Source organism: Trichoplusia ni, chromosome 8 (assembly GCF_003590095.1).
Source record: "Trichoplusia ni isolate ovarian cell line Hi5 chromosome 8, tn1, whole genome shotgun sequence".
Lineage (NCBI taxonomy): Eukaryota > Metazoa > Arthropoda > Insecta > Lepidoptera > Noctuidae > Trichoplusia > Trichoplusia ni.
Window position 1 is genome coordinate 7821299 of NC_039485.1, and position 24561 is coordinate 7845859.

The window sequence follows — 24561 nt, forward strand, 5'->3', positions numbered from 1 at the left end:
ATTTTCGTATTTTCTTAAGCATTTTTTGTAATAATAATTGTAAATTCAGTACGGTACGGTATACTCAAGGTCAATACAACTAACTTTCAATTATTGTATTGGCAAAATACTTAAGAGAATAGGAATAATTACAAATTTAATCTCATTGCAATTAATTCATCCGCCATTGTAAAAGAGCAGAATCGGGGCCCAGGTTCGTACTTCAGAAATCAAATAAAACCTAACTCTAAAGAAAACGTTATTTCACCAAGAGCAAGCATAAAGTAATTTATGACAACCTTTTTTGAAGGGCGTGTAGAGATCGACCCTTCAGTTTATTTTACACGACCATGACTTGCAAGCTTCTTTATATTCGATACTAACGCCATCTACTATCGAATAGAAACAACGTGCTGAGTAGCGAAACTAATAAATTTTACGAACGCAGACTGTTTTACCGATGCACAGCGCCATCTAGTAGCGAAAAGAATTACTAAAGGTATGCAGCAAAAGTATTGATTTTTTAGTCTTTGAATACATTAGTATGTTCTGTAGGGTGTCTGCCGTGGTAATTTATTGCTGCGCTGTGTAATTTCGTTCTAAATGGATTTATCGATTGAATAGTACGCGAGACTATATTTAATATCTGCAATTCTGACTGGATTGTTATCAAGCTAGCGTCTCTGAGGAGCTTTTACTAAAATTTTATTTACTCAATAAATTAGTTGGTTTTCTATTGAAACTTTTGTAAAGTGTTTCAATAATTAAATACGTAGTGCGAGAAAAAATCATCAGGAACTTTTATACTAAACAAGAGCTATATTCTTCTCAATTATCATTATTCTGACTGAATCACTTCCAGAATGGTCTGGACTAGACAAGTTGCCATAGAGCTTTCCATATTTGTTTTTGCCCTTACAGACCAAGAATATGACTACAACTGTTTTTTTTTTTCACTATTTTTCATATATTTCAATATTCAGTTATCGTTACTTCTATTATATTCTGTAAAGAGTCAGGTCTCCTGTCACAAACATTTCACAAATACTTGTCCTTTTCTCAGTTTTTGAAGAGCATCGAAATATTGTGTTTATTAGGATCTCCTTTTGGCATCCTTCGAATAGATTGAAGGTGGGTAAGTGGTAATGTGACTATGAATTAAAATAAATACACCACATATTTTCCACAGACTGTTTTTATTATATAGAAAACACAGTGCACTTATACAAAATTGATCAATATTAAAGACATAAAAGTAACATAGTTCATAAAAATAGCTAGAACATCTCATGTGTAGACAATCAACATATATTACCTAATTAAACTTACATTTAAAAAAAATCCACGTTTTAAAACGAAAAAGTCTTATAAGTAATTGATTGTCACCCTAATACTCATAAAGGTATAGGTATCTTTATAGTACAAAAGCTCCAACATTTAAAATCAATAATTACTTTACAATGTCGCCGAGTTAAAGCCAAAGGCTGGCGCTACATTTCTCCATACTAAAACTAAACTGTATTTTCTCTTTATTGCAATGTTTATTTCTCTTTTAAAGCTTACTGTTACTTCATTAGCAGTAGTAAGTGGCAATTAACGTCAATTAAGCTTTATGTTAAGTAACATGTTACCTAGCACCGTAAACAAGTTGAAACAGTAAAATAAATGAGTCGTAAATGTAGAGTTATTTACTTGGAAAATGAATTTGTTTTATGTTTCTTTGTTTTAAAAGAGTTCGTATTTTCTACTTAACTCTTCTTTATGTTATTTCGATATGCTTTCGTGATACTTAAATTATTTTTGCTAATTATGATTAAATATTTAAGACAATGTTACCGATCAAAAACTCGTGTTAATATAACAATACTGTAAAACTATTTTTATGCTACTCAGACCTATTTGTAATGAATTACACTCAAGTTTGAGGAACTTAACATTTAGGACAATTTCATTTACTGTATTTTCGTATTTCAATTTATGTTATAACCATGCAAGGATTTTCCTATCCGGAAGATCCTTTTGAAATTAAATAAATTATCACTACCTATAGTAAAATGATATTACAGACTAATTAGAACAAATAGCCTATTACCACGTCTTTAAGTAATAAATTGCAGTACAAGAAATATAGGTATATCTCTTCTCAGTTAAATGGACAATAATTGCAACAGTCAAACTTTAATACGTGGTGTTAGGCCTCTTAGACATTCAAAATATTCAAGAACCTTAAATAAACATACACAATTATCATTAAATTTAGTAGATACAAAATCACAGTACAAAATGCACATATTACAAAAATATAGACAACTCAGTTCCAATCATATAGATTACACACAAGTATACAAGTTCAACGAATGTCATGTTGTTCGAGGCACTTGTACGGTGTGGTGGGAGAACCTTGTTATCAAAATATCGTTACAAAAAACACAAAAATAAATGAACGCATACTCAAACTACACTCAGTCTCTTATTGTTTTCTCTTGACTGTTTGGAAAATGTAGAGACGTACAATTTTGAGAACATTTTTGTTTTAATTTACTTTGGTACTATTATTATTTAATAATGTACTAGGAGAATATCAGTACGAAAATTGTAAAGTTGAATGTTCAAACGGATTAAATATAATTTAAGTATGCATTTTTTGTCGCAATGTACAGTGAAATTGAATTAAATGTAATCCTAAGATGCAGTATTTCAAAAGTAAGTAAACGTCAATCAGTATTTATGTGCTTCAATTGTCACTTTGTCACCATCCCTTCAAGAAAAAAAGCGCAGCAGAGTTTTTGTAATTTGGGGGAAATATGATGAAGATATGTAGAGTTTTTTTTCACAATAAAATGCGGTAAAACCTTAATGAATAGCTAGACTACAAATTGATATTTCAAGGAGCTTTCTCAATTAGAAAACTTATTCACTGAGTACAATTCAAGTATTAATCCTTTCAAACTCCTATTAAGCTCACGCGATGCCGGCCTAGTAACAAATTTAAATATGTTTCACGTGATGTATTAAACAATTTAAATTAGAGGTCCAATTAACGCTCTATTTGAAGTACGTGTGTCTCATTGGCTTTACTACTAACATTGAGAACGACTACGGATAATTTAAAATAAGTATCAAAACCAAAAAGTTTTCTTCGCAGTTGGCCTACAAAAACAATTTATAAACGTTAGCTGTTTAATCGAATGACTTCAACTGCCCACTAAATGAACTACTAATAAACTCCAAAAGTTCGTATGCAATAGTAATTGATAGAGACAGTCAATCTTGCTACTATATTCCAGAATAGCATTTTAAAATGCAATTCACGTTAATAAAAACAATCAATTGTAAAATAAGTCTCGAATAAACTGCCTCATAAAAACAAGTGTCGATGTATCCTGTGACCGCATTCGTTCTTAGACAATTTTCGCGATAAGTATTCATAAAATAAATCCTCCGAAGACCCATTTCTATATTGCGAACAATACGGAACATTCATTTTGCGAGCGTCTGGAATACAATTTTTCCTAATACGTGTCTGCAATTTCATATTTCTAAATAACTTTACTTGGATTTTATAGAATACGTGCTTAGATTTTTCATGTGTTTTGCCTCTAGATGGAATATTTTACCTAAGTATTCACAATTTTGTGTTAGTAATTGAATTGCTGGGTTCGCCTTAGAATGGAATTGTTTCACTCATTCTGAAATAAGTTTTTTTGCTCTTTTTTAGGGTTTCAGTACAGTAGAAATGGAACAATATTACTAAGGCAGTCTGTCTGTCTGTTCACCTGTCTTTCAGTAGGCTTTATCTCATAAACCGTGAAGGTAAATGTATTTTTGTGGTGGCAGTACAGTGTATGTAGGTATGTAAAATTAGCTCTAAAAATTGGGAACATTTACAATACTGCTTTTTCAAACATACTTTTCTTAAAAAAATGGGATATGCACATAAAACAAATATTACACATACACGTAAAAATACAAATAATGTCGCAATAAGATAATACAATTCTTTTAATTCCAAGCATTTTGCCTGAAAATATTAACACACTTAAAATGTTTTAAGGATTATATTTTTTCTAGTTAAATTAACAAATCTAAAACATATTGTGTTAAAATGGACTATAGCATTTAACAGCCTGACATCGTCTTTACAAAACTCTACTATCTTATTGCGACAGACACAAAAAAAAAAACAAAAATCTTCAGAGCTTCTTATCATCAGACTTGAAACGTTGCAGTGCATGCACCACACAAACCTCTCTAGAACCGAATTTGTCGCCTCACTTCAAACAAATTCGGATCTACAGGGTAGATGTAGGGCACTAAAATTGATGCCGATGGGCACCAAATTGTAGAGTCTTCTTGACTTCGAGTGTTCTAGAAGGAATTGGTTATTGGGTTGGGCCCTGATTTGACTGAGCCTGAGCTTGAGCATTAACTTGCGTTTTGTTGGAAGTTTAATTTATATCTGTTATGTTAACCTGGTCTTAGTATTTCTAAATTCCTTAGATACAGTTTTACAATATTGTATTTTTTTGGTTTACTGGGAAATTGTGAATCCTTAGTTGGCCACGATTATATTGTGTGTAACCGTAGTTGAGCTACACATATTATTATTTTTGCAAAAGACCACATATTTCTACGTGCGGTTCAATAGATGTTCAGAAAACATTTTGTAAACTACTGGTTGTAATGATTACAAAACAAGTTATTGAACAAATAAATGTGATAAGTTAATTTACTATTTACATTTTTAAATTCGATTCTATGGTAAAAATGCAGTTGGCCGAAAAATAAAGTAGGGTTAACAATGCAAGAGGGGAAAGACAAGAAACTTCTCTAAATCCGTTGGTGTTGTTTCGCCAATTCTTCGGGCACCCACTGAGCACCTGAAAAAACAAACATAAAAAATGAATAAAAATCTATAAAAAATTAAAATATCATTATAAATAATTTCAAATAAACATCACACCACACATCCGTCAAAATTAATAGTGTTGTCAACGCACGATAAATCATTTTATCGATTAAAAAATCATCGCGGCGTCACCCACACAATTAGATTTTATAACAAGCGTGTAACAGGAGCTGAGTCTTGTAATCGATCATCGTAATTGTGCTGTTTATATAGACAAGAGTGTGGTAAACATTGGAGACAGGTAAGGACATTAATGTTTGAAAAGATTTACGCTGTCCGCGAATGAATAATGGGCTTGTGATCTCATCGCATAAGTATGAAGGAGAAAGTTGTACAGAATATTCTATTACGTATTTTTTTTACAAGGTTTCTTTTCTATCGTGTCGGAATGACAAGATTCAGATTCTTGGAAGAACCAAGAAAAATCGAGAGAGTTATACGAAAAAATTTACTACGTACAACCTAAACGAATATGTGTATTTCTTTCTTAATCAGATATAGAATCAAACAAATATTTAAAGAGTCCCGACTACAAAGGTTAAAACCGAGAAGTCAGTAGAACGATATACGCAGGCGCTGACGGCCAAGCGCTTAGCCATTGCGCCAATTAGAGTCATATTTTAGACAATGCATGCTAATCAATACCAAAAGATTCGTTTGTTTCGCACACAGGTTTCGCGCAATATTGCATCACGATGACTCACTAAAACAGTATTCTAATTCATAAACTTTACAACGGGTATAGGAGTTCGACTAGAAATCCAGTTTTAACTGTAAATCGTTATTAGTTTAAATCGTAGCAAAAATATATCGAAAAAAGTTCCTTCGCTTACCGACGATGTTCACACATGTCTTAAGCTGCGTTCGATATCTGGTAGCCGCGAACCGTGACGTCTATAATGTCAATATCGACTTCGTTTCTATATATAATCACTGTTCATCGAACTTTAAGTGATCAGCGCGTCACTACGTCTGCGGGCCGCGAATTCGTCGGTTGATTCGCCAACCTTGGCGTAACGAGGTCGCCATCCGGCCGGCGCGGCGGCGGCGGCGCGGCGGAGGCAACTGGGTCAGGGGACGCGCATGCGCTCCGGACACGAGCAATGAGCGCCGCCCCCGCCCTCGAATGAATGGCTCGGACTCCCCACTTTAGAATCCACCGACATAACTTGACCTCCCCTTCCTAGGATCTTATATACTCTGACTATATGGAATGGGGTGGCTGAAAGGCTGGAAGAGCTCTAGCTTGTCTGGCCGTACGCTATAGCAGCTGTTGTACAAATCTGTTGAGCGTTCAGCCCACTAGTTGCTAAGCGAATCTTGGGACATTTGATTTTGTCTATTGTCTGTGTAGGCATTTCATTAAGCTACTGTATAATAGAAGGACTTTGGGTAAATATGATTAGGTACACGAGTGATCAATAGTTTCAGAAATAGTTCTAATCAACAAACAGCAGGTACATATGACATTATTTAACCCATAGCAACTGCTAATAAGAGTGCTTATACGACATATAAAAGGAACGACCTAAAGAGGTCCATTAAATAATGTCGCAGCAGGAAATTCCATTTCTCTCCGCATTTTCATTTCCAATAATCACGTTTCCCTCAACAATATGAACAAACACAATCTTATTTCCTTTCATACCTATCAACATAAGAATAATTTATGAAGGCAGAAAACTTTCCTCACTGACTTTATGTACGTTATTTACATTTTATTCTCTTTTATTCTAGAATCGTATTACATACAGCCAGTACACTGAATGTTTATGGTATTCTTTACGCAGACAAGTGTTTATTTGTGTCATTGGAGAAAAAATATATATAAAAATGTATAACTAAATTATTAGCGAAGAATAATATTTTATATCACTTTTTCTTAAAGACTGACGTAATTTCGGTGGCGCTACGAAGTAATAGTTTATTTTCTAAGTAACTTCATAAATTTACCTTAAATTTAATCATAAAATGTATAAAATTCAAATAAATAAGCACTTATTTATATAATAGTGGAATAAAAAAATAAGTTAGATAAATTCAAAGCTGTGACCGAAACAGAACAATATGAAAACAAATTCTACTTATTTGCAACTGTAGGAACAAGAAATGAAATACAGCAAAGAACAATTGAAATGGAACGTTTGCGAAATGAAAAAGGGATAGATTTATTCAACGGATCCAACTACATTCTGCAGTCGTTAACATAAATTTCTAGCATCTAAATGCGAAGCTCTACTACACATTTTAGCCCTGGAAGCCTGCACTGTTGACCTAGATCTGTCAAATAAATTTAACTTCACAAATGCTTAACTCCATAGCAGAATTTATGAACCATATAATCGCAATAATGGGACTGTAAATGGAAAAACTCACGATTGAAATCCAAAAACTGATTAAAACGTTGAAGATAGACTTAACATTTTTGACGATAGAGAACTGCACGGAACACGGTGTGATCACAACGAGAGACGGACTCGGTATGATGTGATCCTGTATGGCGGAGCGCTTGAAACTATTGGTGATGAAAACTATTAGTAAGCCACTAATTGTACACCAGCCTACATAGGCGGCGGTAATTGGCCCATTTACACATTTCGTTAGTCCGCCGTGCATAATTGTTGCCTCATCAGAGATGATACGAATGTGGCAACCATGAACGGTGAAAATTTTAAATTCCAATGGAAGGTTTTGAAAGCCCAAATTCAGTGTTAATAAGCAATTAGGACAATTATAAATCAGTAAAATTCATTCTAATGAGTTCGAAATACAAATTATTCATGTTCGATATTTTCTTCTTTCTTTTCTTATTTCGGCGAAAATATGTTAGATGCGTAAAACATTTGGATATATCTTTTTATGTAGATCAGACGTTGTTTCGCCGAGAACAAGAAAAATACGCGGTAAAGCCGTCATACATAATAAAAAACTTATTTCAGCCAAGACCACTAAGGCTGATATATTCGGTGCTATTGGGTAATATGCAAAGAGGTTTGTGACTTACGACATTCCTAAAATAAAGAGACAAAACCATGAACTCTGGTCAAACATTAGCAGTTACAAATATGAATTTAATAATACATTCTGTATGTGGGTGAGTATCATTTGAATACATCGTATTGAACGTATCAGCTTAGACAATAGAGTTAGATCATTTACTGTGTTTGAACAGTTGTGACATTATGACGGACCAAAGCGTTTGGTAGCATTTTAATTAAGTGTTAGATAATAGATTCAGGGTGTGTGTACGACGTATGAGCACACGGATAAACTTGATAATTATTTGATTGGCGTCGCGGATTTAATTGCGTTTTGGAGGAATTTTATCTATCAGAATATAAAAGTAATAAGGTTTTAGGAGAATTTTGGCTTGGGTATAGATACTACCAGTCTAATATAAATCTATCTATCCCAAAGCTGAATTTTGATCTGAATTTGATGATGAAATCTGACTTCCTTTCTTTCTTCGGGACAGATAATTCAGGTCTTGGTGCTTCAGATTACACGTTTTATGTAAAAAAGCGAGGTCAGGGAAGTAAAAGATAAAATTCTAGAGAAATCAATATCGCTTCTAAAAATACCAGAGGTAATGACTAATGCTCCGTAGTTATAGCGCTAATAAATACCGACCCAGAAAGTTTGTTCGAGCGCAAACAATTAACGGGGCCCGCTTTGTTACTCTTTTAGACGAACACATTGAATCTATTGTTTCAAATCTTTGCCTTTTATAGAATCTACAAGTTTATTTAAAACATTTGTTAGGTGTGGTACCTGGGAGAGAACTTCAAAAGTTACCGTTTTATTGGTTTATTGTCGGTACGCTTTTAGTTAAGAATAGAGATTTCAAAGAAATCGTATACTTCACTCCAGGAAGAAGGATTTGTATAAGAGACCGCATTATATATTTTATAAATTTACAATATTTTGTTTGCAAATTTCATTGAAAATATATGAAAAGACAAATTTCCCTTATAAAATTATATTATGTCGACTAAAAAATCTCAGTAAGGCGTATTGAATCACCAGTTTATCATCAGTTTCCACCACATCTAATAACGGAAGCAGACAATTGCCCATTAAATGTATAGCTGGTTAAACATGTCCTTTGGCTCGAAGCCAAACCGTCTGCGAAACTTAAACTGTACCCGAAACAATTTTATCTAATCCCATCACCGATGTTACCTAAAGTAAATTATTAAACTATGTATTGTACTACTTACATAATCCAAGAAGGTTTCTCTCCCGGCTCTCCACTCTTGGCGCCATTCTGAAATAATTCCACATAAAACATTAATATTTATTACAAATATTATGTTAAAAAATGAAAGCACTGCAGCGTAATTCAATGTAGCAGGAATTACAAAAAGCTTCCTCCGATGGAAACCGACCTTGTTCATCCTGCTTGATACGCGCCAAACTGGCGTTGACTTGACAGTCCCGCCAAACATGGCTGCCGCTCGTGTGGGAAGCGGAAATACACGAATTACTACGAGCCAGAAAGGATAGAACAATCTGTGCGCGCGTGCAAAAAAGAGACAGACGACAGGTCCTGACTGTTCGAACTTTTAGAAAGAGATAACGATATACGATTTGACAGGAGTGCGAAAGGATAAGAATCTCATCTAAACGGTTTTTAGGGTGGAGCTGTCTGGACTTTCGGGTCGGCGAGACGCGCAGATGGTAACAAAAAGGGACCAGTCGGGACTAAAATTTGGGCATAAATTGAACGACATTTTTGCCACATTGCTGCGAGGTCGTCCATCGTCTCGGGAATGAACAGAAACGTTTAGCCCTGACGTTATTATTGTTTCATTCCTAAGTAAAATAATGCAAATGTAATTAAATTTATACCTCAAAAAGTCGCTTGTAACATTTAAAGTCAGTTTAATTCAAGATGATCATCTATAAATCAACATGATTATAGTGTTGTAGTGCGTCCGTATGTTAATTTTAACACATGGATATGTTTGATCTAACGAAACACGTTTCGCATAACAGAATTAGCTGTATTCAAGTCACGGGGTCACTGACTCAGGATTTATTGTTGGTTTCCTGCCGTTTTATTAAACTTCATATTTTTCCTAAACACGAGTTTACCGTCCAAATGTGTCTTCCGCTTTTTATTTGTACGGAACAGCATTGTTTCTATTTTTGGCGGAATGTACTACGAGCTGTTATAAGTACAATGCGATACAGTGTGATCGGAAACGACTCCCAATTGGTGAACAATTGATATTCCATTTTAAACTTAAGTACTTACGAAAAAGGTTACAATTTTGATTAACAAAACATGAAATACGTATGAGATCGCATCGCTTCTCCATAATAAGGTATCGTCTTTAATATCAAGGTATTTTATTCTTAACAGTGATGTATAATTGAATATACTGCTTATGTTACCTTATAGGTATGATCGCAACCTTAAAAAGCACCCATGAGTAATGTATTAAGAAACTTGACATAATACTGATGATCAATGCGCGTATTAACGTAATCTATTAGACTTTCAAAATGATTCAATCTATTTTAAATTATATAGCCTTTGATATAAGGTCTTATATGTTTGCTGGCATATATGGTCTTACGACTGTTTGGTATCAAGTACATCTGTATTCACCCTACGTAATAAGGTTTTCGTGGGGTGTCGGAGGTGGGATCGATCCTGTTTGTTTTCGTCTCCCAGGAACATCTAAGCCTCTCAAACTCAATGATTTTCATATAATTCTGCAAGTTGAACTGTAGACCGACTTAATCTACTTTGAACATAACAATGTAGAGTTATGTAGATATGTTTATATAGTTGAGTAAATTATACATTAACTTTATGCATAATATTACAAAAACTATTATTTTTGATTTGATATACTAGAATATCCGGAAATATTCAGAAAAGATTTTTACATTATGTTGCAATTCGACAGTTAAATTGACTCTACACAAAACATACGCTTAACATTAACCGTTACTCTGACGTCGCGAAAAAACGTATTAATGTTTGTTATTAGTAACCAGTCTAATAATTATGAACAAGTACGGCTAATAATCTTAATTCATTAACTTTTAAATGCAATTGAATCACATATTAGGACTCTACATCCATTTAAAAATGATAACGTTTCAATACATATACATGAAATATTTAATCTTGTTGAAGTATTTTGATTAATAGTAATAGCAATGAATTTGTGTCTTGGCGAAGACTTTTATAGAGCTGACTGAATTTACATTAAATATGCTTTAAGGCTTTACGGCGCTTTTGCGTGCCAAGACTTCTATTTAATGTGTGAGAACCGTGACAAGCTTTAAGATTTAAAGGGACTTTATTGGGTACTTAAAATTCTTAGGACATGCTAATGTACAAGTCCTATTATATAATCATCATCATTCATTTAAATGTTGTACCAAAATGTAGAGTTCTAGAAGCTAAGAGCTTGAACATATGATTAATAGAATATTTACATTTTTTTTGTAAAATATTTGCTTTTTAGCCGTGTTGGAGTAGAATTCTTAACGAACTATGCTGAATGAGGTTCTTTTGCTTGGAGCGTATCTGACTATCATTAAGTGACTGTAGACAAATTGTCAAAATATTAACGATATACATATTTCAAGAGTTAAAAACAGTTGTTAACTGGCCACTATAATTGTAATCAACTTTAGCACCTGTGCTCATTGCCTTGTATTAAGAAAAGAAAAAAGCAGTAATTACTATATTAGATTCCATTAATTTGTACCAGTTCAATAATATATCGTGTCGCACTTTATAAACTGGTTTTATAAGTACATTTACACTTTGAGACATCGATGCACGTTTTTGCGATCGAACAAGTTTGTTACGCGAGCACAGCTATCGATTACCGATCCATATTTATTATCCTTATCGATATACGGTATAATCGATCGGTTTAATATTAATTCGATGTCTAAACAGTGTGATTGGTAGAGAAAACATTGAACATTTTCTTGATTAATTTCGAAACATCTGTTGTGCATTCAAATGAAATTAGGTCTCAACTAAACTAGAATACAGACATGTTGCTTTGTAATAACCAATCCTATAAACAAGGACGGCCATGAAACGTTTCTGATTGGTTCTTGAAGCTACTGTCGTCATTTGATTGGCTAGAAACAATCGACTCTACTTTCCTTCTACGTTGAGATAATCAATACTAACGTTTAAGAGAATAGGTATATCAAAAACTAGACGAAGAGAATAATTATAAAAATAATATTCATCGAATTAGCTTCGAGATATCTTACAATATTCTTTACGACGTTTTATAAAATTTTACCTCAGATTTAATTACTTTGCTACTAAGAAAAGATAAGATTAACGATTATTATGTTAGCCTGGTTTACGTAAAACTTAATAGAAGATAAGAGATTAGAGCAACGGAAGCTGCCGCAGCTTCTGTTTGCATTCATATTATAATATCTATCGTATCACCTGAGATTAACGCGTATGGTATGTCACCTGTAGCCTCCAGGTAGCTGATAAATCTTTATTTAACTTAGATAAGGACGCGGTGTGAACACTATACCAGATTTGTTTTCAGACGCAGATGTAGAGACGAATTTTAAACCGTAAAACCACGTGTGACGGAATTTTTTCTTAAGTTTCCATGTCATTTGGGATAGGCTTTAAATAAACAGATTTCACCGGAGATGGGTAAACGGAAATCATTATCTACTTACGTCACCAGTAAGTAAGGCTTTCATAAACGGCTTGCTAAACGGCATAGCAACAGCGGTCTACAGTGATCTAATTTTTAATATTTCAAAAAGACATTAAATAGCACTGATAATGCAAAAAAAAAAACTATTTATATTACATAATATTTAATATGCTACAAAAAAATACAGCTGTACCAACGGTCGATACCAAAGCATGACTACGATGCATTCTGATGTTAGCCCGTAATTACATCGATATCGATCGCACATAACTAATACCAGACATTTATTTTTACCATCAGCTTGTTTTATCGATAAAAACATATTTTGACATGGATGACTTCCGAACAGGGAGGCGTGCCGATTTTATCGATTGGCGTCGTCGAAGCTCTTCGCATTTTCAGCAAGCTTCAAATTTTGCGCGAATGTAGACGAGACTTCGAGATGTAATGGGATTGGCACATGTTTTGTATATACCGAGGTTGTATTGGAATATTTTATTTAAATATTTCGTTTCGATTCCACACGTATTTATATTTAAAAATAGCTGGGTTATATAAAATATTTATTGAATTATTTTCATCGAAACTACACTTAATAATGCAAATCATTATTAATGTATCACGCAATTCCAGTATTCCTTAAAACAACGAACCCTAAATAAACTTTGCATGGATTCAACAATAAACTGACGATTTTTATAATAAAATATTAAGGGACTGTAAACCCGGCCATGATAAGTCAAACAAAATATCCTCGTAGACACGCGATCCTTGAGAACACATTATTTATTTACAGGGCTGTTTATGAACTTAGGAACTTTTAATGACAATAAAAATAACTTACGTTGGTAATAAAAATACATTAATTCTTAAGACAGTTTGTCACGCAACTTTTCCCTTAAGGACCGTTGAGTTTCAGTTGCTCATTGCAAAGCTCTGCGAATTCAGACGTTGTTCTGAACAAATTGTTTTAAGAATTCTAGAAAGAGTTGGCCGGTATTAAAGTACACATTGTTTCTAACCTTCTTTTTTAATTTTTGCAATGTTATGACTGCCTATGCTTTACTGTCGTAGGTTTCTTAAAATAGCTGCAAGCGAGGGGTCGGAGAATTTTGAACTCCTTTTTATGACTTTTCTCTGTATTACAATAAATAAAGACGAAGTGTAACGTCTCATACTCTAAATATATATCCTTCGTTGACGACCACTCATAAAAGAAAGAAAAAGGATTTATGTCAAGTCTAAGTGTGATTGTATCTTTTATTCGCGTGTTCGTTTATTAAAAAACATTTTTATTTTTAGTTTTACGATAAAAATATCCGTATCAATATTCAGATCGGTCCTGTTAGTTTTAATGCGTTCGGGAAATAATTTTCAAATACCAAACACCGAAAATATGCAAGTACTACAACAATAATTTCGGTATTACTATTGACGATAATTTCAACTAAAACTGAAATAATAATAAAAAAAAAAACAAAAACGAATGAACTCTTTCATCTTTTTCGTCATTTTAATAATAAAGAGAGCGGAAATATTTATGATTTTAGCGCTACATTCATATCCACTAAACCCATAACTAACAATAAGGTTTGCATGAAAAGCTCCGGAGCTAATATTTATTTCGAAGTAACGCCGTGTTTTAATAATTGCATAATAATTCACGGGGAAGGAAAAATGTGGTATGTTTTACTGTTAATATTGCTTTTTTGTGGAATTTCTTCGAGGAATAAGGAAGGATATTAGCGGTGTTTACTAGCTATTTAGTAGTTATTGCGTTAGTTTGTGGGAGTTGGGAATAAAGTGTTTCGAGGTATTATAGCGAGCTCTTTAACCCTCGGCTACTTGGCCATTTTAATTTAATTAATGGTAAGTAGTCGATTTGAATTGCGTGGTATGTGCTTTTTATTCGTTGTAGTTTTAATCGTTAGGTTTATTTATTTATTTTTAATAATTCGATATTGTTAGTTCCTTTAAATAAAAATGATTCTTAATAATAGTACTATATGTATCTCTTTAGTGTATTATCCATTGACTAATTAAAAAACTATTCTGAATAATTGTTTGTCTTCAGAAATTTTTGAACGAATTTTCTGAGGATCTCGTTAAAATCGAGTACTAACATGTACCTAAGAAAAGAAGTAGATATATAGTTATATAATGAAATAAAAGTAAGTAGATCAGTCCGTCTCTTAATCCCAAAACCAGCTGCGTTCAGTTAATACGGTGAAACAATACGAATTTATCAAATGCCAAACCGGTAGGCGGAGCAAAAGGTCAGACCTTTTTTGATATCACGCATTAACATGCATAAAAGGAGAAATCAGAATATTATCAGTGTACGGGCAGAATTCCGCACATGCGTACTAGAGGGTTCGGTATCGACGCGCGTCGGGCGTCGCGCGCACGCTCCCAGCCCCAATAACGTAAATAATACAATAAAAATAATACAATCCCTCTCGATTTGAATGTCTTCTCTGTAGGCAGAACTTGACAGACACTTTATATAGCGAGCTTCGAGATTTTGTTGCGCTATAAGACTTTTTACGATGTTATAGGTAATTGATGTGCTGACCTCGACGGAAAATAAGAGTGTTTTTATTAATATTGACAATTATAAAATATTTTACTAGTTTGTGTTCGGTTTCATTTGCATCTGTTTCGGTCTTTGTTCTTTATTAAGTAGGTTGTAAAACAACAAGGATATTCGTTGGTTTAGTCACGGATGCGAAAAATAATAAATGTAGAAAGATTGGTCTAATAAACCCAAAATAATTGATCCGTAAAAATATATCAGGTTGGTAGACGAACGTGAAAACTCTTAATTATTATAACAAAAACGACTGAGATAGCACCATGATTTGTATAAATACGGCAAAATGATATGCAAAAAAATCAATTCCCACGTTTTGAAACAGGCACTATGGCCATTTAACTGCTCTCTGCATTGCACGGGTTAAATGTCACTGATACAGCGTTTACTTTTAACCTTTGTCACTTTATCGTGATTTTATTTCAAAAATAGAATACTAATATAAACAAAAACGATTAAAATCAATTTAAACGACCGATAGAAATGACAAAAGGCCAGAAGCTAATAATATAAACGCACTTAAAATTGAAAACGAGTAAAACACGCAAAGGAATTAAATCAAGCAGCCGAGTTATTAAAATGAATCGATTAAATTACAAAATAATAATTCAGTTAAGGCGATATCGCGAGGATGGTATAGAAAAAATTCGAAATTCAAAATGACTCTTACCGTGGAGAGCGGGAGGCGCGTGGGGCAGCTGCGCGGCGCGGAGTGCGACCGGCGACACAAGCCTACTACGTCACCCCTCCCGCGCGGCCCCGCCCTACTCCTTAGCTCCTTACAGATTTGTCTACACAACCCCTCGCTACCGAATTAACAGGCGCAACCTAGTAATATCTATTAATTACATACTGATTACGCTCTATTACACCAATTCGATACTATTTAATCCTTACATTAAATACTTGACTCTATTTACAAAGTAAATAAAGATTTTCGCAATTTTAGAAAACAAAAGATTGTATGTTAAACTCGTGACGAAAAAATTACACAAGCCGAACGTGTGTGAACATTGACAAAGATGTACAAACAAAAGTAAAATACGTGCTTGCCTATTGACAGTGAAACCGTTAACGTCCGACGCGTGTGTGACGTAACCGAGACCTACCGGTTCCGGAGGACGAGTTCACAAAGATTTTTGTTACACATACGATTATACTATGGAACCTCTTTGCTTCGATTTGTATGAGCTTTTGTTGAAGAACGAACTTCGAACGAGTCTTTGCTGCCTTTCACGATTTTTTTATTTTTACTTTAATTACGATTTTCGCAGAAAAATAATGCATATGGAAAAACCTAGAACCAACTAAAAAAATCGAATATGCATCCTTTTAATACAAGTCAAAAAACAGATGACCTTTTTCATTTTATCTTTGTTAACAGCAACCAAAACTTCTAACAGCTAAAACACTTCTCCGTCTAATATCTATCTTTAAACTTTGTATGTAAGTATAGACTTATATCTCTATATATGCAGTACTATTATATCTAACAACAATTGAGCGTAAGTTCCTGTGCCGGTTAGTACGAGCCAATCGATGTGAGAACAACCGTCCCTCTAGTATCACGCGCCACGCGCCCCCTGCACGGAACACGGCGCGCAGGTTCAAATGCGTTTACAACGAAAACCGTTTAATACTCGTATAGCTTCAGTTACAACTGCTTTTGCTTCGTTTGATCATGTTGAGTGCACAACTATATACGGAACATCGGACTTAATAAGTTCTACCTAATGTTACGTAGGTATGTAGGGTGAAAAAGGATGTTTTTAAGGTAAATTCGTATAACAATAACATTAATTGATTTCGGATCGTAAAATGTGAGTTAATGTCTTGATATGACATTTGGTGAACGTCAAACTAGACAAAGCAGTTTTAAGACACGCACACCGATAATAAGGAGACAAGTTCAACTATAAGTTCAAAGATTAATGAACTAACAACTCTATAAAATCATCATCATCATTGGCCTAGCCTTTTCCCAACTATGTTGGGGTCGGCTACCAGTCCAACTGGTATCAGTTAAGTACCAGTGTTTTTACAAGGAGCGTTTGAAATTATAAAAGAAATGTAGATTTATATTCGCATTAATTTTATAATATACTTGTACAATCTAATCAAGCGTTTGTCGGCACAGTGCGTGCGACAAAACTGTCGCAGTACAAAAATTTGCATTCTAAACGCCGCTTATCCATCGTGACACGTCCGTCCGGTGTCTATGTCCAACTAACAAGACGCCATATGGTGTTCACGGGCGAATGACTCAATACATTTTTGTATGTAACTCTTTGTAACCGTTGGTGCGTGCGATTTATATGCGTTTGTATTATTGCTATTAGGTAATGTATAATACTATTAGATTTATTGCTTGAAGTACGGCTTGCCCTTAATATGAGTTGCCGTTGCAACATGGCGGTTGATTCTAAATTTAAATTTTAATTACGATTATGAAATATTTTTTTACGCTATGGGTGTGTTTTTTCTATTTGCTTGGTGTAAGTGATTTTAAGTTTAACCAGCCAGTTAGATTTTTTGCTAGATACTGCCAGTAACATATGTCACAACGTTAGCGCTGTATGCCGTGAATACTGATGAGTCACGCAATGTCAACATTCTGTATTTTTTTTATAGTCACCCTGTTTTATTAACCGTTAATTGCCTGGTTATTGGTTTGTCTTGATGTTAGAAATATTTTATCGCTTTGAGTATTTGCACAAACAGTAATACTGACACGATGTTGTTAGTTAATAAATCTAAGCACGTAACGATGACTTTTAACACTTTTGTCAGTGCTAATTCTTTAACTAAACAAATAGTTTAAATGGCTATGAGAAATTCATGTGAAGTTTTGCGAAATACTTGACTCATTTTTAATGATTGTGCAATAAAATCTACTTGTACTGCAGGTAGCAACGATTTTCTATTCAAATTTAAATTTTTTTCATGACATGTTTAATTCAGTGACCGTTTAAAGAGTTTAAACATATTAACTGTTACAACCGTTACGTTTAAAACCACGTTGAAATAAGTCAAGAATTATAAGTTGCAACAACTGTAGTACCCCACGTCAGTCACAAAGGATTATTTTGCTCGGCCGCTCACAGCCAATCCGCAGTCACCCCTCCCCTTATTGGTGAATTTAAAAAAGGAATTTCAATTTAATCCGCTCCCCTCGATTATAACTGACAGGCGGTGTTCGCCGAGTGTCTTTCCCGAACGGATTATTGAGTGTTCTCTTTTCAAATGTTTTTGCTTTTAATTTTTAAATGTTTAGTATCTTTTCCGTTACATACTCTTTTTCTTGAGGCCTGGCTATTGCATATGAGTTATTTTCATTTCATCACTCTAGACCATATTAGTCATAGATATTAAAACTATAACATCTCGGGCATAAATGAGATCACATTGTGATCCAACATCCGTCTGAAAATTTATTCATAGTCAAACTGACAAATTGTCTCTTAGCAAAGTAGAGTAGGTATAATTATAACTCATTATTATTCAATTGACTGGCAATTTATAATCTACAGGGATCAAACAAACCAACTTAATGTTATAATTTATTTAATTTGAAATCATTTAACTTTATTTATTTTAAAAGAGCGTGTCTTTAACTTCGTTTTGGACGCATCGGATTATTTTACGGTAAAAGGACCACGTACAAAAAAAAAACTATATAATTATCTCAATTAGATTACTCCTAACGTATGTTGTTATTAATTACATAAAATTATATAAATTTAATAAGTCCAATTTAAGTTTTCCTCAAACATTTCGTTTTTTTATTTGCTGATGGAGGCCTCTACATTGGCTAAAATTTATAGCCATGAGATTTTTATGTTTAGTAAATAAGTTAAGTAGTTACTATGAAAATCTTCTTATCAGTATCATATTCTTTTTTCTTGATGGAAATCACAAAATATCATCAAATCATGAATTGTGTAACTTTGTGTGTGACAATGTGTGTAAAATGTATAAAATGTGTGTAACAAACCAAACCTATTATGACATACAAATAAAACCATTTAATGGTTTCTTAGGTTTACGCGAATATTAGACATTGAAATGAAACTACTTTTACGGATTTTATCGCGGTTTAATTTTTGAACGTCGGGAACTAAAATCAAAAATTAAACCGCGATAAAATCCGTAAAAGTAGTTTCATTTCAAAACCATTTAAAATGAAAAATAATTTAAAAAAGATTAAAGACAAAAAAGTGTTTATTTTAATTGTCAATTAGGTATTACTAGCAAGTAGCAGACTTACACAAAAACTAGTGGCGCAACGTGAAATACAGTGAGTCATACAAAGTAGTTTGCATGGGGATTCCACTATTATAGGGAGGGTGATTTTATCGGTATATTGTATAAGTAACGAACTATGAATATTAAAAAATAATTTCTTTATCAAGCAACAGAAATAGCAAAAATAAAAACTTAATTCAAGTTAGATTTAAACGACTTATACCTGAATACTTTAACAGAATAAACTCAAATGAGTTCTTAAATGTGTCTTTGTTTCTGCTTTATACCTCAGAGTAACAAAGACAAAGGATAACAAGGGGTTCAAAGCCAAATTGAAGAACGTTTAAGTATTTTAATTATAAGACAGCAACAGCAAAGACTTTTGCTTAAACAATTTGAAGAAAGTTATATGTTTTTAAGGTCACGTTAAGCTTGACCTTATGCGATTTGCTGTTTAAAAAAAATGATTTTAAAACGTGCCGAACAAAGTAAATCCGTCGAAAAAAGGGGAAAAAAACAGAATGTTCAAAATCATTTGTACATGCCCTCGCTTTCCGAGTCTTATTTACATTTTAATAAAAAAGAACAAATACTGTTTCCTACTAAATATAATATTAACGAAGCGCAACCCTGCCCCGGTAACTGGATTTGTTTAAAACACCCCTACCAATGTTTCTCACGATATTCAGAACTCGATTGAAATGAGACAAGATTCTTTGTTCGTATTTGTTCTCGTTGACTTTACGTAATCATGCAAAATTTGGTAAATTAATATAAAATATATTCTTAATAAATTCAACACAGGGTCTGAAATAAATTATTATTTAACAAAGTTACGTAGCTATGGTAAAAGCCAAACCACTTTATTTTTTTTACGAACTATTATTTTTCATTTAAACTGAGATTACAAAAACAGTTCGTGAAAATATTTCTAGCAAATGCCTGAGCTTGGTATTGCTTTGAAAATTAAGTCATTGAGATTCCTAAATATTGGTAATTATATAACATTCCGACACGAGAAATGCCTCGTAATTACGAAATAGCATTGTTTGTTTGTTTTGTATTTATGGCACTGCTACAATAGTTAATTAACTTATTTTATGAGAATGAGAAAATTTAAAAGTTAAAAGTTATTTGTGTCTGCATTTTTTTTATTATAGGTTCAAAAACAAAATCTAATATTTTTTTATAAAAGATATCATTACTTTTTACTTGGACGTATCCATATGCTATATACTATTAAAAGAAAGAAAGGACTTAAAAAGGCTATTTGCTTCTATTTTTAGCTTTGGACTGTGTTAAGAAAAATGAATTAACGTAAGTTTTCTTCTTCTGGTATAATTTATAAGTGCGTGTTTTATTTAAGCAAAATAAAGGTAAAATAGAAGTATCAAAATGTTTTTGCGTCTGCCAGCAGATCTCAGATTATCCCTACTAAGAAATCGTGGTTTACTGTAAGTAAGGTTAGGTGATTACTATTCGAGTTTTGCATGACAACGATATCCCTTGGTAGCACACAGCCGTTACCCAAATGCGCAAGTCCGAGAGCGGCGCAGGCGCAAAGGTGCCTTTGTGGCGGCCATCTTTTATTGCCCCTTTTTTCGTCCGGGGCGAACAGAAATACCCATTCATAGAAGTCAGGTATAAAAATGTTTTTGTTTAAGTTTAGAATGCAACCGTTTGCTTGCTACATAGGATTAGAAGGGATCATAACACAAAGTTATAAGCAAAGAGGATTATTTCAAACGGAGGTCTTATTTAAATTGGATTATTGCTTTACAATTGAAGCTCAATCGTCCATACTATGTTTACCGACGAACGCTTTTTTTGCTTTCACAGCAAAGTTCGATCTGTCAATACGCTAAATATTGATTTTGCTTCATCTTAATTACGCGACTATTAATAAAAGACCATCTAAAAATTGTAGAGTTTGCAAATCAATCTGTCCGCAAAAAAAGGTGTGCAAATGTTTTAAATTGGCTGTGAAATGCATTTCCGTTTATCACCAGCTACGTTTAAGAACAAGTATTTTGTAAAGGTAATTACTCCAGACTCTGATGTAAGTAATTACTGAAGATACTGATTGTGCTTGACTGGGAGAATTCAACCGTTTTGCATATTAAAATGTTCGGGAGGCTTTGTCGCTAAGGGCTGTGGGCGATTATGCCACACCCATAGGAATTTTCTACAAATTGTAGAGCGAGGTAAAGATTTAGCTAAGTAAGTTAAAATCCGTATAATTGAAATTTATTTATATTCGTAATTCATTACTGATCTTTCATCTTATGAAAGAGAATTATGACGTCTATTAATACTCTCAATCCTTCTCATATTTCTCTTTATGGTAAGGGGCTTTTGTCTAGCATAATGATATTTAAAAGTTAGGATTATATTGGATAAATGTTATTAAAGTCAAATACTATTATACCTGTATGCTATCATAGCCGTATTACATTATGCTTATATGATTAATTAATTAATGATTTATCAAATTGAATACCATATTCTGTATATTATAATCTTTTGGAGAAATGGCGCAATTTTTTTCTTGTATGTTTCATTATTATTTACAGACTGAAGTCCACTAAAATAAAATATATTTGAGAATATAAAAGAAATTCTTTATAGTCAGAAAGAGGGATTATCGATATGTAGGTATATAAGTACTATCGCGAAACAGGTACCTAATACAACCGAAAATATTCAAAAAACTCCAACTATCTTGAAGATAAAAAAATATCTAACAGCAGTACTTGCATAAATAAGTATAAAATATTTTAGCTTCCTTGGAGACAATTATTAATTTTTAATACTTTAAAAAAAACGAACTACTTAGTTAATTATCAATAAAATTTTAATTTAATATTAATATTCTTGACGGTTTCTACCGTTGTGCAACTAACCAATTATTGACAACAGCATGAATCTATCAAATAGACTTGTCAAACGAGACATTTGTCATTATATTGGAACAAAGTTAAAAAAAAATCACAACATAATTTTTTCCTTCATGTCTACAACTCTACATTAACTCTGCAAAAAAAGCAAAATGTTTTATACTTAATTAAAGATATTAAATACGTACCATTGCACCGTAGCCGATGTCACCTTGCCTCAGGAACGAATGTTTATAAAAACTACATGACAGAAATTTTCGTCCGCACACTATTATGAAAGCTCTAAAATGAAAGCTCCCTCCAAGCTTGGTGTTGTGACAAAACTGTTTTAACATGCGAGCCCGACGACAGCGCCACCTAGTATCGAATAGAAGAACTAAACTTCGGTGTAATTGTCAAGGGTCCTAATAGAATTAAATAGAATTGAAATCCTATAAGATTTTAGTGAAAATGTGTACTTTTATGTGAAAAATGTCACTACTAATATAAAAAGCAAGTACAAAGCCTTAGGAAAACGACACTTGACATTTAGACGCAACTAGCAAATAAAGCACTTACCTTTATCCGCAGTGCAGGATGCGTGACGAGGACATCTTCTAAAATCTAAACGAAAATGCTCGCCTTCACTTCCCTACACTAAATAACACCCTAGCTACTCGAATATCAATAGGAAAACCTATAATTCTCACTTATTTTCTTACAGGGATTTTTTATAACGAGAGCCGCACTGATGCGGATTCTAATGAGAATTTCCCTAGCGAGTGACACCAGCGGCATCTACGGGAAATTATCGAACTATTTGTACGCGGTTGTCAAGCGTCGGAATTTAGTTCTGGTTTTTATTGTAGATGGCGCCAGTGTGGCGTGTTTAGGAAAGCGTTTTCTGTGTTGGAACTTTGAAGCTTCTAATGTTTTCGGCCAGATGTCGCAATTCTAAATTTTGTGAGGTTGAATTTCTACTTTGTTTTGTTCAAACGTTTCAAGAGTAGGAGTCGTTTAATGTAAGAGTTTTTAATCTCTAAATGTTTCAATTTATTTGTTTTTTAAATTAAATATTTTAATTTATAATTAAATTAAAAATATCGAAAACCATGACCATCTTTCTATCGGCCAGTGAAATGAAATGAGAAGCTATTATTATTTTAAGAAAAACTATTTGTAACTAATGTTTTTTTCTGTCTTTTATAAAAAAAATATTACTTTTCCTAACATTTGCGAAGTTGCACAAATAGTTTTGTCCTTAGGTATGTTACCTCCTTGTTCTAACGTCATGAATTAATGATTGATGAACTTCGCGATTGTATTCTTTCTCCTTAACATTTTCCGACTCTATTTGAAATGGATTTGTTGGTGTCTCACGTTTTAGTTTGGATTTGAAATTAATATAATATATGTAGTTTTGTAGAGTGCGTTTGGAGAATATAAATTATTTTTATTAAATACCCTAGCAGTTACTACTAGACTACCGGGTGGCTTTTTTTAAGGAGTATTTTGAAACATGACAATAATGAGACATGTAATTTAAATCAATTTTCAGAATGCAAGTGACTGATTATTTTAAATAAGAGTACAACAGGGGTTGTTTGCTTAGGTCTTACTCTCATATGAGAAAGCGAAATGAGTTTTGAGCTTTTTCATTATTTAATGAAACTCTTTAGAGTCGTATTATTTTCCATACAGCCTTCCTATGTCATGGGATTGTGCGGTCCTACTAAGATTGAATAAAGTAACCTCTCTAGGATTTAAAGAGTTCGGCAAATAAACATTTTAGGAAAAATACTTTTTATTTGATAAAGTATAATTACTCCATTAATTTTTAAGGCATTGTCTTTTTTGTATTCAGTCAAAATAGAAAGTACTAAATAAAAAAACATAATCACCTTCTTATAATTTCTCTTCTTAATGCATTTATTAATTCAACATCAGACATCAACATAAGAGGCTCCAAGCATAACTCACAACTAACGCATAACCTTATCATTTCTGTCAAAACAGTGTCGCGTCCATCGCAATATGAAATATGATTCGCAACATCGACACACGTAACCCAAGGTGTACACTTCCATGCCCACTTGTGGGACAGCAGAACATTAATAATATTACCGAGTAACGTGACACGACACGACTGATACACATCTATATACTGGTGTCTTTAAAATTATTTGAGAATTACTGGGAGGTTACGTCATTTTAAAGTTGGTAGAGTTGTTTTGTTCAATTAGTTGATGTTTTAGCTTCTTTATTTCTTTGATGGAATTTGTC

The 24561-nt window shown here is 33.2% G+C and overlaps 1 long non-coding RNA gene across 4 annotated transcripts; it reads right to left on the reverse strand.

Annotated features, from left to right (window-relative positions):
• Positions 1-1156: 1156 nt before the first annotated feature.
• Positions 1157-23062, reverse strand: LOC113496559. 4 transcript variants are annotated; one of them, XR_003400830.1, is made up of 4 exons: positions 22858-23062; positions 22488-22656; positions 9109-9155; positions 1157-4859 (listed from the first exon to the last, which is right to left on the reverse strand). It is a non-coding gene; the product is annotated as an uncharacterized LOC113496559 (long non-coding RNA). The 4 variants fall into 4 exon arrangements; XR_003400832.1 differs by lacking the exon at positions 22488-22656; XR_003400829.1 differs by lacking the exon at positions 22858-23062 and having other exon boundaries at positions 22488-22850.
• Positions 23063-24561: the final 1499 nt, after the last annotated feature.